At 41.7% G+C, this 18,707-nt stretch overlaps 1 protein-coding gene and 1 long non-coding RNA gene across 4 annotated transcripts in view; one reads left to right on the top strand and one right to left on the bottom strand.

The window, feature by feature from the left end:
* The window catches only part of LOC109295490, a 10,526-nt gene extending 1,488 nt beyond the window's left edge, over nt 1-9,038 (top strand). Inside the window, exons 2-3 of the long non-coding RNA XR_002096755.1 lie at nt 1,726-1,729; nt 8,941-9,038. This is a non-coding gene — a long non-coding RNA (uncharacterized LOC109295490). The remainder of the gene's footprint in view (nt 1-1,725; nt 1,730-8,940) is intronic.
* LRRTM4 (leucine rich repeat transmembrane neuronal 4) overlaps nt 1-18,707 on the bottom strand; it is an 860,180-nt gene that overhangs the window by 714,608 nt on the left and 126,865 nt on the right. The gene's annotated exons all lie outside the window — the stretch shown is intronic.

Raw genomic sequence — 18,707 nt, 5'->3', positions numbered from 1 at the left:
CCCCCCCCCCCCCCCCCCCCCCCCCCCCCCCCCCAAAAAAAGAAAAATACAAATGCAGAAACAAGGCATTTTGGCACATTTCAAATGAGTTAAAATTATTTTGCCTTTTAAGTCATTTTGCCAAAAAAAAAATCCATTTTTATTTCACTGAAAGGACTTCTGAGAGAGATGTATTTGGCCATTAAACCAAGGACTGTCATGTGCACAGCTCTACTCCTATGACCCCATTACCCCTAACAGTTGAACCCTGTAACAGGGAGCTATCCCCAGGGTGGTCAAGAACCCCTGGAGGCACCCTGGAGTTTCCTTTATTTCAATTCACTCCTGAGAACAGTCTCCTCTTCACTTGCCTGCCATGTCTTGATGTTTCGTTTTTGGTTCTCAAAGGGGAGGCTGCCCCAGTGCTTCCAAGATCAGGCCTTCACCCTAGAGAACACTGAAGGTGAGGAGCTCCTGCCTTAAGGGATAATTGCATGGCTCCATGCAAACCCTACATCATGCCTCACAGGCGTTACGTGACTATTGTCACCTCCATTGGAGCCTCAGCCTATTCGGCCACTGACCCTTTAATGTGTCTTCTAGCCTAGGCCCACTATGTTGGACCTAGTTTTGAGGTGCTAGCCCAGCTTCCTCCTTTCCTGCCACTGGCTCCCTGGCCCCTGTCTCTCTGCAGCCCTCTGGTGCCAGGCTCCCTGGCCCCTGTCTCTCTGCACCTTGCACTATTTTCTGGACTTCACTACAGCTCAGTACTTGCTGGAGCTTTGAGCCTGCTCCTAGCAGGGCTCAAGGCACTTACGTGCCTCTGGGCACTAATGAGACCTCCAAACCTTCCCTTTAAGCATCATCCCAAAACTCTGGTTTAAGCTACAACATAAACACTAAGCCTCTGGACTATAACAAAGGAAAAATAAGACAGGCAGCGTGCCTGCTTAGTCCACGGCTTCTCTCTGGGTCACTCTGTCCTATACCCCAGCCTGCAGAGCTGTTTCCTTTAAGTCTCCTAGGCATTCAGAAGCTCACACTCTGTCTCAGCCTGGGCTGGCCACCTCCTTCTGGCTCAGCCTAGGGCCATATTGCTATGGCCTGAGCTGTCTCCCGGTCATGTGACAGCCCCCAGTCAGCTGATGGGCCTGCAGGGCTACCATTTAACCCCTGCTCTGGGTGTGCCCTGAAGACTCTGTCCTTAAAGGGGATGCCCTGCTTTCTAGTAACAGGGATAGGGCTCTCTGTTACAAACCCTTTAGTGTATTTATCCCTGAAACATCCCAGCAGGTGTTTGCAGAGGAGGGAAAGAGGAACAGAGTGGTTTGCCTAGATCCATGCAAGCAGCTTAAAGTGTAACTGGGATCTGAACCCAGGTTTCAGACTCAGGCTGGTTCAGCAAATACTGAATTTTTTGTAAAGCCATGCACTAATCCCTCTGCATCAGACTCGCTGGATGAGCAAAAGACAAATAAAGTACTTCTGAAATATTTAATTCAGGGAGAAAATAATGGAAATTCCTCAAATAACAAATGCAAAAAAAATTTGACCAGCTACAAACCAGATCATGAGTATATGCAATAAATATGAGGGTCATTTTCCCCTCAACACTGTGCTTTGTCAAGGAAGTAGAAAAGTGGAAGGATTAAAAGGATAGGGTTTTTTTCCCTCAGAATAAGTTAGATTGCGGTTTTCATTTGTGGCTTATATTAGGTCTCAAGAAAGTGACATTTTTAAAGTGAGAAAGGTCAGTCTTGTCAACCTAAAAATAATTAGATAGTGCTGCATTATCTGAATTGCATGTTACTTTATAGAACCTTTTCCCTTAAAGGTCTCTAGACAGGCACAGAAATTATATATATATTTCTCCCTTCAGGAATGCATTTTCAAAGGATTAAGAGGAGTAGATAGCTTTCTTTCACTATATGCCAGGAAAAGTCCTCCTTGGATAAAATGGCCTAGGCTGTCTAATCTCTTTACAACTATTTCTGATAGACACTGTGCACAAGAATGACAGACAGAAGACAGAGTTCAAGGTATACCAGTGGGAAGAGAGTCCATTATCATCCATCTAACATCTTAATAGCTCTTTAAATGCAGGATTCAATATCAGAGCCCATCTTGGAACCATTCCAAAGCCATCTTTGCTCACTAATCCCAGGTGGCAGTTGTAATGCTGCAGTGAAAAATGCATGAGTGACTTTTTGCTCCTAATTCTTCATTTCAAACTTGCATTATTTGGTTCACATCTGGCATAATTCATCCCATCAGCTTCCAGATGCACATTTCCCTGCACCTTTCCTCTCACTGTCATACTAGAAGTTTTATCACTATAATTATACTTACAGCTTATATAAAATATACCTGATGAAAACTGTTTTTCCTAGAAGGTAAGCCACCTGGTTATACCTACCCCCATTTTACAAATGGAGAAACTGAGGCAGAGAAATGAAGTGATTTGTCCAAGGTCACCCAGCAGACCAACAGCAGAGCCAACAGTAGAACATGGTTCAGGTTTTTCATCTGCAACCCACAATGTATCTGAGTATTTTTATTCTTAGAAAATATAGCCTTAAGCTTTGTAATCTGATGAGTCAATTCCCCAACCCCACTAAAATGGTAAGTTAGGCTTTAAAATAGCATTTTAAAAATAACCGAAATATATACTTTTGGATATCTGGCCATTAGGCTATACTCTGGTTACAGTTTCAGGCCCTTTTGTGAATCCGGGGGGAGAAGAAACTTTTAAAAATGTGATTCTCATTGAGATGCTCAGGTGTTGACACAATTCCAGAAGCCAGGACTCCTGGGGAAAATCCAAATACCATGAGACATGGGATGAATGTATGAAAGCTGGCAACACTGTTAGGGTAAGCTTCCAGGATATTTCAGTATTGAATACATTACTGTAAAAAGCAAATCCTGTTTTTCTGATAATCATGAAAGCTGCAGGATTGGTTTTCAATACCTGCTGGGAACCAGGGCCCTTACTCAGCTTTCATTTCACCAATCACACACTCTCAATAGCTTTCACTGGGAATTTGCCTCATCAAGGACAGAGTAAATAAAGAGCAGAGACAAGGCAAGGCAAGTCTCCTTCACAGTTATATATCAGGAGTAAATTCACTGGTACTAATGAGGTTTCACCAGAGTAAAACCATGGTAAGCAAAAGAAGACCAAGTCCCTATAGATTTAGTCCATCTCTGATTTCCAAATTACCATCTCAGCAGAACTAAGTGACAGCATAAGAAGAATAGAAATGAATTCTGAGTTCTCTAGGGAGAGACTGTCTTTTCACTTCTGTTCATCAGTTGTACAGTACCAAGCACAATGAAACTCCGATTCCCAGTTGGGACCCCAAGGCACTACTCAGCACAAATAAATAGTTCCATTATAGGACACAGATGACAATATTAAATATTTGTCAAAATACTCCATCAATAATTGCTATGGACTCTTTCTACTGTTATTTTCTCCCAGGGCATACCGTGAGTAATCAAGATGTATATAAACCCACTGCTCAAAGCTACCATTGCCTTTTGAAAATACAGATTTTAGACTGGAGGGGAGGGGGGGAAAAACCCCAAACCAAAACAAACCCTTCACTTAATGGAAAGGTTGTTGGGATGATGAAAGACACTGTAGGATTTAGCAGACATAACCCTTAGCCTTACAACTTGTTTGGCATGCATGCTGGGCCTACCTGAACAGACAAGTATCTAAGTAATTTCCTGGAGCCAACAGAAACCAAAAGGTAAGTTTTCAAGAGCTGCCAACTGCGTTAGTATAACAAGTCCTATTGGCTTTCAATCTGAGTTTGAAAAGGTCCCATTTTTCTTTAGTCATTATTTTTAACAAAGGAAAAGAAAAAAAAAGATTTTTTTTGGCTTTGGTGAAGCAAAGGCAGATATATCAGAAAGTATTTTCATGGATTTTGGGGTTTTTTTCACGTAATTTGAAAAGTATCAGAGAACCAAAAATCTGCCAGCTTTAGTGTGCTTTTGTAGCACACTGCTTTCATGCCATGTTCCCTCTGGCAGTATTTTCTTTCATACAGTGGTTCCTACTGCAATGTTAGTGTGACAAGGAGATGTAACCAGTCTAGCCAAGAAGAGCTGGTCAAAAGACGTTTTCATCTTAAGATATCCCAGCATGCACAATACATGTAATTTTCATCCTGAACCACGACAAAAAGTTAACTTTTTAAAATTCTACTATTTCAATTCAGAAATATTAAAAGAGTTCGGGGAAACCTTTCAATGTGGACTTCTCAAGAAGCCAAAACTTTTGAAAAATTGGTGGGCATGATGAGGATGTATCCAGTTATACAATTTGCCTCTTAAAAGATTCATTTCTACTGCACTTTTTGCAAGAAGTAAATGCAAATATTTAAGGTCACATAATGTGTTAATTTATGGGGACAGCGTAGGAAAAATCAGGGCACTACGAGGTTTCAAAACAACTAAACAGTGACTGAACATGTTAATCTTCCCTCAAATTGCATAATAAGAATTAAGGTTTCTTTTTGTCTGTTTGCTTATCTATGCATATGTTACCTTCTCCCCATTGCCCTTCATTCCAAGCCCAGTGTCATACTGTTTTTTTAGGCCCCGTTCCAAAGTAACTGAGCTTTGGATCAAGTCCTTGGCATTTTTCCGTACCATCTCTCACAGTGACTGAGAAATAATATTTAAATCATGTGCCAGACTCCTGCAACTCAGCCATTGCCTTGCATTTTAAAATCACACATGCCTGCATCCCAGCTACACACTTATATGCTAGACTGGAGGAGGCTTCACCCTACTTCTGTGCAAGTTAATGGTAGAACTTTTGTTGACTTTGACTGGAGTAGACAAAAGACAGTAGAAGGGACTACTCTTTCCTTCTTTGCACTCAAAAAACCTGATCCTGCTTATATTGATATCAAAGGCAAAACTCCCACCAACTTCAGTAGTACAGGATCACCGTCAGAGGAGTTTTTGCTTCAGTGGGCTTTCTAGCTACAATGAATGCAGGGGCCTTGCATTATTTATACCAAGGTGTTTCAACTTACCTCTGTCCTCCAGACTCATGGGTAAAGGGGATGGAAAAGGGCCTTCAATTTAATCCAAGGTCAGCATTTAATAATCTCCACAATGCTGAAATATGAGTGTTGTGGTTCTATTTAACTATAATTCCTATTAAACTGCCAACTAACAAATATAATCCTTGTACATAAACAAACCAACTTGTGAACAAGCTCCTTTGATCCTGAAGAATGGGGCTAAACAAGCAATGTGAAACCTCTGAAGTCTAAAGCAATCATCAAAGCACGTCCTCTGTACTAGCAGCTAACAATGGATTCAATGTCTCTGAAAGAGCCTTTATTCTTGAGTCTTAAAAAAAACTGTGTTATATTATTTACATAATGAGAAAAGAGATTTCAAGTTTTATTGGAAAATGAAGACCTCAAACATAAAACTCATCTTCACAAAAAGAAATCCATAACTTTTAGAAATGGTATTATTACTAAAATGTCAACACAATACAGGGATTAAACTACAAAACAGGGACATTAAAATCTGCATCACCACTGACTTGCTGGGTGACAGTGAGTAAGTCATCTCACCTCCCTTCTTGGTTTACTCTTCTGTAAAACTGTTACAATGATACTGATTTTCTAATGAAAAACGTTAAGTATTATTTTGAAAATTAATACTCATTTGAATTTCACACATGCAGTCAGAGACTGTCCCAGTACTGAAGTGTTTGCAGTGGCTAGGGAAATTATTTATCTCCTGAATCCCCATCTGGTACTGTTTTAAACAACCTTGCATCCTGTTTTCAGCTCCTCCTGGTTCTCGTTGAAAAGCTTTCCTGACATCTCTAGCGCAGCAGCCCTGGCATTATGGAATCCCTTCCCCAGTCAAACTGGGAGATAAAGTTAAAATTTTCAAAAAAACTGAAATGACTTTCAGTACTGCCATGTCTTTCAGTAATTGTAGTGTACCCAAGTCACCTGGACATGCAGCTTGTGTGCTGTTCGGTATCTAATGGTTGTACCTAAAATAAACAACTGACATTTTCCAAGATGACAATCTCATCCCTAAATTCAAACTGCTGGCTAACAATTCAGTTCTTGAATAATCTTGGCTATTTTGGGTCTGTTTTCATGCATGATTATTGTCAGACATTCAAGCTCATGGGGTGGGAAGGAACCCAACAACTTGAACTCTGAGCATTGCACAACGACCATCCTCAAATGCTGGTTGATTGGACACGGTAAAGGGGGAAAAGAGAAAATCCTCAAAACAATGCTCTTTATTGACAGCAATGGTTATTGGACAGGGGCACAGCACGATGAGGAAAGAAACTCCATTCAATTAATTTAGCAAAAACAAAGAGATACAGCAACGGAATGAGCCTGACACCCCCTTACTAGTCATGCCACAATTACAGATTGCCTCTGCGTTAAAGAAGTCAGCACCAAGTTTGAAGCCCAATCCTTTGACTGTTAAAATGTAGCAACATTACAGTGGGAGATCAAGACTGGGTAAACCATTTTCTAGCTTTAGCCAGGTAGGGAGATAAACTCAGAAGGGAGTCTAGAAACAGTAAAAAAGTTGCAATGAAAAATAGAAGGAAAACATATTTCTCCTTTTATCAGCCAGCTCTAAACAATGGAATATGAAATGACTTGACTGACCTCTCATGGTTAAGACTGATTAGCACTAATTAACACATTCTGGAACACCTAGCACCCACTTGCAGAGGCCTAGCTTTCCATCATTTGCAGTGCACCTGTACATTTGGGCAGCAGAACCTAGGACATGAGAGGTGGGATTTTCTCCCTTATTCTCACCGGCCTGGAGACAGATTTGGGTGCCAAGTGCCCAAATGAAAACAAAATGGAACTTCAGCTACATCCCTGCATAGGCACTTCTGTAGAGCCCAGTAGGTGCCTGGCTGCATTTTTATAGGCATTTAAAAAACTTTGTTCAGCTGGCCACTAACTCCTTAGACTTGATCAAAAATCCTTGCCTCCATCATTAATTATATGTTTGCTATGCTTTACATGTCTTAGTGCCTGCTCTGTGTCAGATCTTGGTTTTGGAAACTTTCAGGAGCAGCAGTTTATTGCCAATATGCACCACAGCACATGTCGTATGGAATGAACAGAAGACAAATAATATACCCCGTTTATATTCATATCTTCATAGTCACAATCCCAGTTAAAACTTTATTTTAAATTCATCCTGAATTAAAATTCCAGCCAGCCAAGGCCATAAAACAATAGTTCTAAAATGAATTTCAATTAACCTGACACTTTTATGACTTGCTCTCTTCTATTTTGGGTCAGCATTATCATTAGGTTACAATTTATGAGCAATACACTGGAACCCAATTAACTGACTAACTGTTAAGAGACCAAGACATTGGTCTCTTAACAGTTGCATTAAATTTGTCCACATGCCCAACAGAAATACAATACTGAAGCCCCAACATAAAACCTCAGATTACATTAAAACCTTATTCTCCCCATTGCAGCATGTGCATAGTTTCCACTGAGATTACGTAAACACACATGAGTTTTTTATGCTATTATGCTTTACCAGTCTGATAAATGGTTATGCACTTGTCTAATTGAACTCATGCGAGACATTTCTAAGAATTCTAATGAAGTTTGGAAAAATGTTTCTGATTTTTTTTAAGACTCACAATACGTGTTTGCAAAAACTAATTGTGAATTCAGGTTAAATTTGTTTTCACCAAACAGGGAAGCAAGCTGAGAGAAAATAAAGCATCAAATGAAACTGGTCAATATGTTTCATTTGAGTCAAAGATGTTCCCCTTCCCTGTCAATCTTCCACTTCAACCAAGAAACAAATGGCGAAAAAGAAAGAAACCATTTTTATGCCCCTTTAGTCTTAAGCTTCTGTTCTTCAAGTTAACAAATTAACACTATGCTCTTATCCATCACTCTCAAAGAATGAAAAAAGTTCTGCAATTAAGCCAATAAACTTGCTGCCACAAAAAAGCACTGAGGCCAGAATCTTAAAAAAAAAGGGTCAACATACAGTTACCATAATTAACGATGGCCTATTTGGAAAAGGATATTAAACCTTGTGCTTCTGGTCTTAAAATATTCCCACTATCAGAAACCAGTATGAGAACTAAGGGGAAACATATTATTCTTCATTTGTTTACAGCATCATTTTTATATCAATCAGTGAAACCCCCAGCTTGGCCACTGTCAGAGACAGGATGCGGGACTCAATTTTGAGTGCAATCCAATCAGGAATCTCCTAGGTCCCTATGATCATTTCAGACAGGCAACAAGACAATCAGAATCCAATTGCAACCATGCTTTTAACAGGAAATGCTTTCTAGTTATAGTGATATATTAGTCAGTCTGCCAATGAAGGGGAAAAATAAGTGGAGAACAGAGCAGTGAAATGGGCATTTTTTCATTTGATATTCACAGTGCAGCTGCAGCGAGGTGTTCTGCATCTGTGTAGCTCTTCCTCAGGTTAGGTACCAGAATTAGGAGGTTGGCCTCCTGCAGCTCCCCTGGGAAAATTTAGGGCCAGGGTTTCAGAAGAGCTCAGCAACTACTGACAGGCCTTTGGAGGAACTAACTACTTATTTAGGTGTGTAAGTGGAACCTGTGATCCTTCGAGCATCTGGCCTTACATGCCAACTTACTGGCTCAGTACCAAGTAAGGATACCAAAAGCACTCTCTAAACACATGTACAAGTTGGTCTCCATTCAGCCCTCAGTTGACTGGCAATAAGACAGAGCCAGATATATTCCACATTTAAGGCAGAAAATGGGCCAAGAAGAATTCCATTCCGGATGAGGTTATTGTTCAAGGTTACTTCGGAGATGAATGACCAGGTCTGTGGAAAAGTCATGCAAATAGGTTTTACTATATTCAAAAAAGCAAGAAGATCACAACAACATGAGCCTGTTCAAGAAAGGTCTGTATACAGACACACACATACATCCATCTAACTACAGCAGTGCTCAGTTTCTACCTATGGGTAGAAGGCAGGGCAGGGCGGCACCAGTAACAGTACAAAGCTAACTACCTCTTTCTCCTATAGGTAGGTAGTTACTAAATAAAGTATCAGTGGATGGTGCTCAGGGAAATGTAGCCTAATTCCAGGGGTTTGTAGGATCACTATAACCTGTATTGCACTAGAAAGGATCGCCCCAGGCAGTTTTCAACAGCTCCTACCCTGCCCTGGCTAAAAATGAATCAGTCTGGATTGGAGTTTTCACATTTGGTCCAGCTATAATACAAACTAACACAAACATACATAAAATGTTGTAAAAATAAAACTATGAAGTGGTGATTGCTTCAGGCGCTTTTGTTTCCTTTTAGTTTTTGGGCTACTAGATTAAAGAAAACATACACCCTTTACTGTTAAGAAGGGAGTTTTCTGCAGTATACAAGCAAGTGGAAATATAAACGTAGCCCTCCAATCCACCCATTAGTCTTTTTAATGATTCTGAACCACAACCACCCTGAGATAACATCTCATTCTCTCTGTGTTTGAGCCACAGAAGCTCAGCAGAATCCTGATTTCTTTGGCCTTTTATTAAATTGAAGCCTGGATAGACGTGAGCGCTAAAGGAAAAGGATTATAGGGGTTTATTCAGTGCTGTAAGAGAAAGAAAATCCCTGTCTCTCTGCCAGATGCATTAAACTACTGATCTCACAATTGCATAAAATTATCACTGGCATTAAATCTATGCTAATTCAGCCCAGTCCAAGGAATGGTGATTTAACCCAGGACCCTTTCCCAATGTCATTCAACAGCTCTAATTAGTTAGAGAGGAGTTCCTATTCGCCACTCACGCTGTATTATGATAGGTATTATTTAAAATTTATTATTAATATTCATTCAGCAAAATGAGAATAACAAGGGGATATTTATGACATAGCTGAGGAGTGCTGTTTAGACACATCTGGTCACAGTTTTCTTTTTCTTACAGAAACATTAATCTCTCATGTACATAAGTTAACATTTAGCACTATTAATTGAAACAGTGCAAAAGCTAATTGGATGTTCTAATGCAAATGCTAACTGTAAACGTACAATTTCACCCATCAGTTGAAATGCAAAGCTGCCTCCCTGCCTTCTGCCACTCTCTATCCCTAAGGTTTCTGGAAAGTAACAGTTAATTTCCACTGAATACAAACAAAATATAATTCTTTACATAGTATACAATTAGACTGTAGAACGTATAGCCACAATATATCACAGGGCCAAGAGATGCTCAGAATTACCAAAGGACTGGACATTTAGATGGATGGTGAGAATATCTGGAGTTACAACACGAAGAATTAAAATATGTTTTAAATCCAATGCTGTGTAGATCTTAAATTGTGTATTTGATTCGTAAGTCCCCAAGGCTTTTACTTAAGGTCAGGATCATTAGAGAGAGGAAATCAAGGAACAGAAAGGTAAAATGACTTGTCTGAGGGAAGTCAAGAAAGGTGGCAGGACCTGGACTAGAACCAATATCTCCAGTGAGGGAACAGAAGGGAAGGGGAGAATTAAACAACTGTATCTTCATTTTTTTGGGAAGGCTATAAACCTTCATGCTACAAGGCACACACTAACCTGAAACTGAGGAGGGTTAGGAAGAAACTCTCCCAGTAGACAGACATTTCCATAACACGTAGCATCATATTTTACATTTTCCTCTTACAGTCTAGGATGGGTCACTGTTAAGAAACAGGCACACTACTAGACTAGACATATCACCGGTCTAATCTAATATGGCAATTTCTATGTTCCTAAGGTTGGAAAATAAAAAGTTCTGGTACGACTCACTCCAAGGAAAAATCTAGATGGCTCTAAAAAATTAAAATAAAAACATAAAAATTACAATAAACTCATTTTCCCCCTCCTACATTGCAATATGATTTTATGCTCAGCATTAAAACCACAATGTGAGTTATCATTTAAAGGCTTACTTGAAAGAGACCATACGCTTAGGTGCAGGCAACAAAATATAGGAATCCTGATGGACGAAGTAGGTTTATATCCATTCTAATTATATTCATAATACACTCATTTGAAATACCATAGGTATTATTTAGATGTATGCTACACATTCTGTCTAAAATAAATTGAAATAAAAATATAATGCAGAGCTGAAAAATATACTCTGTACAAAGTACTGTATCTCACTGACAAGTACTTAAAAAAAAGGCTAAAAGTAATAAAAATTACTGCTAGAAAAATCGAAGTGTTCCATTCCTAGATTTTATGGGGGCAATAAAAAATGAAAAAGCAGCTCTAGTTAAGCTAGACTGATGAAGTGATATACTGCAAGAAAGGCATTCAAGGTTGTGTTGAAACAGATTTAAAGTTGATATATATCAAATACAATAATTCTGGTGCATATTAAATAGAGCCTGAATGGAATGTAGTATAGACATGCACCACAAAAATGTTAGCAAAAAAAAAAAAAGAAAGAAATCGCTACTTTGCCTTGCCAAAGAATTTGGATGAAATCAACAATAGTTTTCATCAATCAAATAGGTGCATCATTGTAATGTGTTTGAGGGGTTTTTTCAATTTTATTTTATTAGTAGTAATTCAGAATGACCAATCTTTTTTTGTTGTTTGTTTTGTTTTCTGGATATTCAAAGTTCTTCACTTTCTTTCACTGTAACATAAGGGAAGAGTTTGTGTTAAAAAATAATGGTATTCTAATGGAAAGCCATAACAGCAGCACAGAATGCAGGCAGAATCACAGGATCTGGATTTGTGATCTGCCATTATTGTTGTAGGACTTTGGCCAAGTTGCTTCTCTTTTCCAGGACCTTTCTCCTCCCAGGCTTGTTTGCCTGTGTGTAAACTCCGTAGAGAAAAGGAACTGTCTATTACTATACATTTGGACAGTATTCAGCACAATGGGACCTCCCTTGTCCTCCATCTTCAAGATGCCACTGTAATATAAATAATAATAATAATAATAATAATAAGCATAAAGACCAGATATAATAGGTCACCACTGTGGTCTGTTGTGGTGGCCAGAATGTTACTCAGTCCAAAAAAGACTCCAAATGTAGTAGTTGAGGTTTCCATCACTGAGGTATCCATCATATCATCTTCTTTGGGTACTCTGTGGGAATGATGCTACAGGGAGAGGGGTGCACATATCTAACAGAACGATTCTCTTGGGGTAGCTCTGATTGAGAAGACTGGTGACTGCTCTTACCTGATCAACCCCAGGCCAGGAAAAGCATCTGTGGGGCCATTTTTGCCTTCCTCCCACTTAGTTACCCAAAGCATGATCATAAGCTGGATGGCTGCACATATGCAAGCAGCCAACAGAAAAAATGCCAATAGGCAGCACTTAAGAACATAGAGAATAGCTGCTGGTTTCACTGGACCAAAAAAAGATGTTGTTGTGCCCTGCAAATGGCTTCCTCTGCCAGCTCTTAACAGACACAGATGAGAAAGGAGCCACAAGAGAGTCAGAAAAGGTGATTATTTGTAACATAGCCTGAATTTTGATGCCAGAGATGAGACTTTACATTCAACTTCTATTGCTAGACAGGATGAAATGGAGCAATGGAAAATGTGTTGCGTTTGTGCACCACAAATGAACAGCAATGCAAAACAACTGATTTCATGGCCACATTATCAACGTAGCTTGTGCAGATTTCCAAAAGGATACCGGGCTTCATCACTTTTTCCACTGCGTTGAATAAAAGGTTCTCCCACAGCTTCCCCATTAGGAATGAACAAATATTTCCAAGACAACTCAACTGATCTAATAAATACTGATTTATTAGAAATCAGTAAGCTGAGGTACAGAAAGCCATTCAGATATTTCTGATTAGAGCTATCAAAGTCATTTCTATTAAAGAGGTTGAGCTTCCAGTGATATCTCATTTCAGGCAAATCTGATTTAGGATTTCCCAGGGTAAAAGTGACAGGAGGAAGGATACCAGCAGTATACTCATGAATCATTCAGGCCCCAATTGTTAGTAGCTTTAGTTAATTTGGTGGCACTATGTTTTTACCCATAGACCTTGTTTTACTCAGAGGCGGGGTGAGGGTTTTACTATATACCAGTACAAATCACAGCTTTCCAAGGAGAGTTCCATCCATGCAAAGAGTGCCCAGCTGAATTATAGAGGTGCAGACAGAAGGGCAGCTCCCAGGTCTAACTCATGGCACTTCACAAAAAGTGCCATGAGTTAGAACGGTCTTCCTGATGCAACAGACATTAGCTGTTGGGTCAGAAGGGTGGGGGAATTGAGCTTTAAGATCCAGGGAGAGCCTCCCCCCCCCCAACTTCCAGCTCCCATTGTCTCAAGATGGGAGGAGGAGAAGGCAGAAGGGGGAGGTCTGTTCTGGGGTTTCCCAAGCCATGGTGGAGTGGGGTGGCGGGGGTGGATTGGAGCCCCCACCAAGGCTCCAATCCACCCATCCCACCCTCCAGTGCCAGCTGGGAAACCCCCAGAATGAGATCCCTTTGCTCCCTTCCCTGCCTCCCATTCTGAAAACATCTCCAAGGGCTGGGCTGTATCAGCTGAGCCCTGCTCCTGGCATGCACAGACAGAAGTTAATGAATGCGCTCCGCTTCAGAGCACCTTCATCTGAGCCATGTAATGAGGGTTCAGATTGTTGCAGGATCTGGCCCTTTTAAAGCTCTCTGCAGCCATGTACTTGTGTTTGGTCATGGCTGTAAAACCCTTTCAGGGGCCAGATCAGGTGAAAACTGTCTCTGTTGTCTGCATCATAGAAGTCTGTCACGGTGCGGGGCGCAGGAGCGGCCATGATTCCTCCTGGCGCCCCTACCGTGCCAAGTCGCCTGTCTGGCACCCTCGTTCTTTCCTGCCACGTCTTGGTGTTATATAAATTTATATGGGAGGCTGCCTTCTGTCCGCTTGGACACGGTACCAAGTGCGTATTGGCCCCTGTCCTGTAAGGTGTGACCTGGTGCTTCCCCAGCCTTATGGGCTACGCCTCCTACCTCCCCTGTAGCATGCCCCAAGCCTCGCAGTTGTACCCGACGTTCTTATGTCTCTGTGCACCCTATGTACGCACCTGAGCTCCCTAATATGCATGCGCCCTCTCCGGACTCTGTCCTGCGCACCCTGCCCTCTTCGGGCTCTATCCCACGCGCCCTGCCCTCTCCGGGCTCCTACTCATGAGATCGCCCTTCTTCAGGCTCTCAATTGCACACTCGCCCCACCGTGGGCCTCCAACCGTGTGCTCGCCCTACTCCGGGCTTCTACGCTGGCCCTCGCCCCTCTCTGGGGCTTCCTAGTAGGCTTCCCCCCCTCCTTTAGGGCTTATGCCCCACGCTCCTCGTGCCCCTCGCCTTTTCTGGGGCCTGTCCCGCGCCCCTTGCCCTTTCTGGGGCTTGTCCCGCGCTCCTCGCGCCTGGGGCTCAGGAGGCCTGTAGCCGTGCCTGGCCCCCTGATCCTCTTCTGGGGTCCTACGCCCTACTGGGCAAAATACCACCCCCACGGGGCTAGGGTCATGACACCCCCAAAGCTGCCAGGCCTCTCCCCGGCACTTGCCCACAGTTCCTGATCTGGCACCAATCTCTGTGCCCTCCCTGGGCACCCGGAAACCCCACACCATTGAGGTTCTCCCTTAAGCTTGTCCCAATAATCGCCCCACTGGGCCAGGGTCAGGACACCCCTAAATACAGCATGCCCTGCCGCACTGGGAGCACTCCCCACCTCACTGGGGAGCTCCTAATGAGGCCTCCTCCTTCCCCTTATAGCCTCACCTGGACCTCCGGTCAAACAATAACTAAACAGAACCATAAGCCAATCGGCTGTAACACAACACTGAGCCATCCGGCTATAACATAAGATCTAGGCCCACCCGGCTCTCTTGCTAAGGCCTCCCAGTCAGGGTTCTCTCCATCTCATCTCAACCTGCAGATGCTCATGCAGTCAGGCGGCTCTACTCTGCTCCGCAGCAGAGCTCCTGCTCCTCAGGCTGCCAAAGGTGAATTGCCCGCTAGGCTTCGGCCTGGGCTGTTTATAAAGGCCCGGCCCTGCCCCCTGGCGGTCAGCTGACCCAATCAGTTGCCCTAGCAACCCTCACCTGGGCTGCCCTGAAGATTGGCAGCTAAGCCCACACTACTATTACTAGTAGCAGGCACCCCAGTGCCCTGCTGCACATCTCCCCCTCCCAGGGTTGAGCCTCCTTAGGAGCGGGGTGCGGAAATGCCCCACAACGAAGTCCTTTGCCTCAATGATGAAACAAAGCATCTTTCTCCTGAGAGTGATCTCCCCCTGTGTTGTTGCATCTAGTAGACCTCAAGCACTGTGCTAATGCTTAGTTACAGACCAGCATTATGAAATGGTTAAGCTGTTACCAAGCTTCCCATCTGTATCCCCCCTAAATGAGATGGGTCGGTGTGGAGACACAGCAGCAAACAACACTTTAGCGTTAGAGACAACAGCATTGCTATCCTTGCAAAATTGCCCATACCATCCATATCAAGGAATGCAACTGATTTGTTAACAACAGAAACAAAGAAACACTGTCAAAGATAAAGACGGCTGGTATCCAACAGACTATGCATGCTATACCAATTATCCCAAAGAAACTGTAACCACGCTGTCAGCTTATTATGGGAGACTTGTATACTCTGACAATGACAAAGCAGGAGACTGCTTTTGAAGCATTCACATTTATAAATGCTCACCAGCATAAGCCACTCTGCAAAAACAACTTGCTTTGTCAGTTCAAAATGAAAGCACCCAGGTCTCGTGTATACCCCACTGTCAAGATGGAGCAATGATCTAGCCTAGGAGAGGACAGAATTATTATAGGCAGAAAGTTATATACACATCTTTCTGGCTACTGATGTTAGAGACAATTTGCTACCACCTGTCCAATTTCCAGGGTGCACAGTTTATATTCCAGATCAGAGAGAGGAAGTTATGTATTTATGTACAGTAGCAATGGGCTCAACCTCAGTCCCTTCTGTCCAAATAGTCTACCTTCCTTTCGTCTTCAGAATACATTGAAAAGTAAAAGCTTTTTCAGAGGATGGAGTTAATCTGTGTTAGATAGGAAAGTCCCACGTGTCATATTTTAAGGTTTGAAAGAGGTTTTTTCATAATTTAAAGCAAGTCACAAAACATATTGGAGAGGGTCCTCTTTACTTTTGTATGCAAACTTAGCGTTGCCAGTCCTCAGGATTTTATTCACAGACTTGAAAGATTTGATATTTCATTAAAGCCCAGATCCTTCAAACAATTGAGAATCTTTGCTTTAAAAAGGTAAATTTGGATCCTCAGGATTGCAAAGAAAAGGCTTGAAATATTCATTCCTGAAAATTCAGACATCAGAAAGCAAATACAAGAGAATCTTTTTTCTTGTCATTAATATCATTATCATAATTATATTATGTTATCATCTTTAAGTCTGATAATTCAAAGACACTAGGTTTCAAGAAAGATAAGCAGAAAGCAATGAAAAATGATCAGAGGTCTACAAAGTATGACGCACGTGGAAAGATTCTAAGACTTTGTTTAGAAAACAGAAGACCAGGAATGGTGGTAATAGCCTTCCAATCTGTAAAATGTTGCTATGAAGAGCAAGTTAATTAACTGATCTCCATATCCATGGAAGGTAGGACAAATATTATGGGCTTACATTTCAGCAAGAGAATTTTTGCTTACATAAAAAGGATGCGGGGAAGGGGGCTTTCTAATGGTGAAGATAGTTAAGATTATGTAGAAAGCCTGTGGAATCACCACCACTGAAGCATTTTTCAAAGTGGTTAGACATATGTCAGCAGTTGGGGTTTTTTTTTAGATACAGCTGATCTGGCCTGAAGCAAAGTTCTGTCCTAGATGACCGTATGAGCTTTCACCCAGCCAACTTTTACCATCTTGAGCACAGCATGATGATTTTTCAAGGCCTAACCCATGAGTGCTTCAGTTTGGTTACATACCAAATCCAAAGAAATAAAAACACATTATATTATTTATGAGCGGATGAGAAAGATGGAAAGAAACAACATCCATTTCAAACCAGTCATCCCAACAGCAACATGTATGCTCAATACTTTAATATAGAGGAAAAACACTGGCAAGTTTTTTTTGACTAGTGGGTCAGGGAGTAAGGCAAATAGAGAGAAGTTCTAAACCCTGCAACAATATTCCTGCCTATTCGTCCTCACTGTCCCCATACAAATTACCACTAGGAAGAGAGTATTTCTCTCTCCTTAGAAGTTGGTCAAATATGCATAGAAAATGAACCTGTGAACATTCAGTTGAATACTGTTAACCCCACTATCTTCCTATCTTTTTTATTTGCTATTTGCAAACAACCATACAGGAGAGTTTTTGCTTGCCTGGATGCTTAGAGAATGCATGCCCCTTTGTGTTTGAAATTCATCCCTGTGCAAGAGGCCAGAAAAGGACAAGGCAACATTTAAGTCCTCAAGATAATCCATAAACTGACCCTCTGGGGAGATGAGCAACATCCTATGTGAAATATCCACAGCTGCATACAGATAAAAGCAATGGTGGTAGCCAAGACCTTTATTCCACTATTGTGAAAAGCCATTCAATTAGAAAGGAAGAGCAATACCATAAGGATTTACATGACTGAACTGAATACCAGAATAATGGATCACAATTACTAACGGTCAAAACAAGCCAAGACCTCCCACTAACATGATATCCATGGATATAGGGTGAAATGCATCTATACTCAACGGGACAGCCCAGGGTCAGGTACAAACCTCATATCATCCACAAAACACTGCTTAGGTAATGCACAGACATTCTGCCCTTGGATCTCGCACAGAAGATGACTGAAAGTGTTTTCTCTCAACTTATTCAGAAGCTATTCTAGAAAATTTAAAAACAGGAGGAACCATTGTAAATCCAATGAAGATGCCACTTTCAGCAAACATTTCCACCAGCTCTAATTACTGCAGACAAACCTGGCTGTACATCCAGTAAAGCTTTAAGATGCAGAAGAATTGTCATCTTCATTATTACATCCATGTACTTTGTTCAGAAACTTTGTTCAAAATTCTCCATCTTAAAGCATCCGCCATTGCCTGCCTGAGCCAAAAGTTCCTATACTATTAGCTATGGGCATAAACAGACTTAGCAAACTTTATAAACTGCCCAGGCACCACTAGAAAGGAACAGGATACCTTAATGAATGGGGGCCCAAACATTTCATCCAGAATCTCTGTCACCCCCTCGCTGAGGCTGGCACATATGATTAGTTTGTCCATATCCTCTAAGAAGCAGAACCGCAACAGGTTGCCCCCTGTGCCACATCTGCCTATACATTTTTGGGGGATCTCAGGACTCATGAACACTTCATTGCAACCAGAAGTGGGGGCTAATTAGCAGGTAGATCCTTTGTAGGGCGTATCTGGAGTACACACACATAGTAAGCAGTGCTGAGCAGTGCTCACCATGGCTTGAAATACTGTTGACTCTGTGGGGCCCAGCCTTTGGCTTTAGACTACTATCATGCATAGTTTGTGGTCTATATAAATACGTACAAAAGTGCTGCTTCAAGTTCCCTTATGGAGTATCCGTGCTAAAACTTGCAGCAGTTTCAAAAAAGGTAAAATGCTTCAAATCTGGATTAACTCAGTCTATGCTTGTATCAAAGTCAGTGTTTTCAAATTTGCCTCTCACATGTGCTTAGGAAGAGCAGGGTCTGACAGTAAGGATGGGATAAAGTAAGGGGATACAGGGGG

This window comes from Gavialis gangeticus, unplaced genomic scaffold, assembly GCF_001723915.1.
Source record: "Gavialis gangeticus isolate Ggan-Ray unplaced genomic scaffold, GavGan_comp1, whole genome shotgun sequence".
NCBI classification, from domain to species: Eukaryota; Metazoa; Chordata; order Crocodylia; family Gavialidae; genus Gavialis; species Gavialis gangeticus.
The sequence above is the reverse complement of the archived record's forward strand: the minus strand, read 5'-3'. Positions and strand labels throughout refer to the sequence as shown.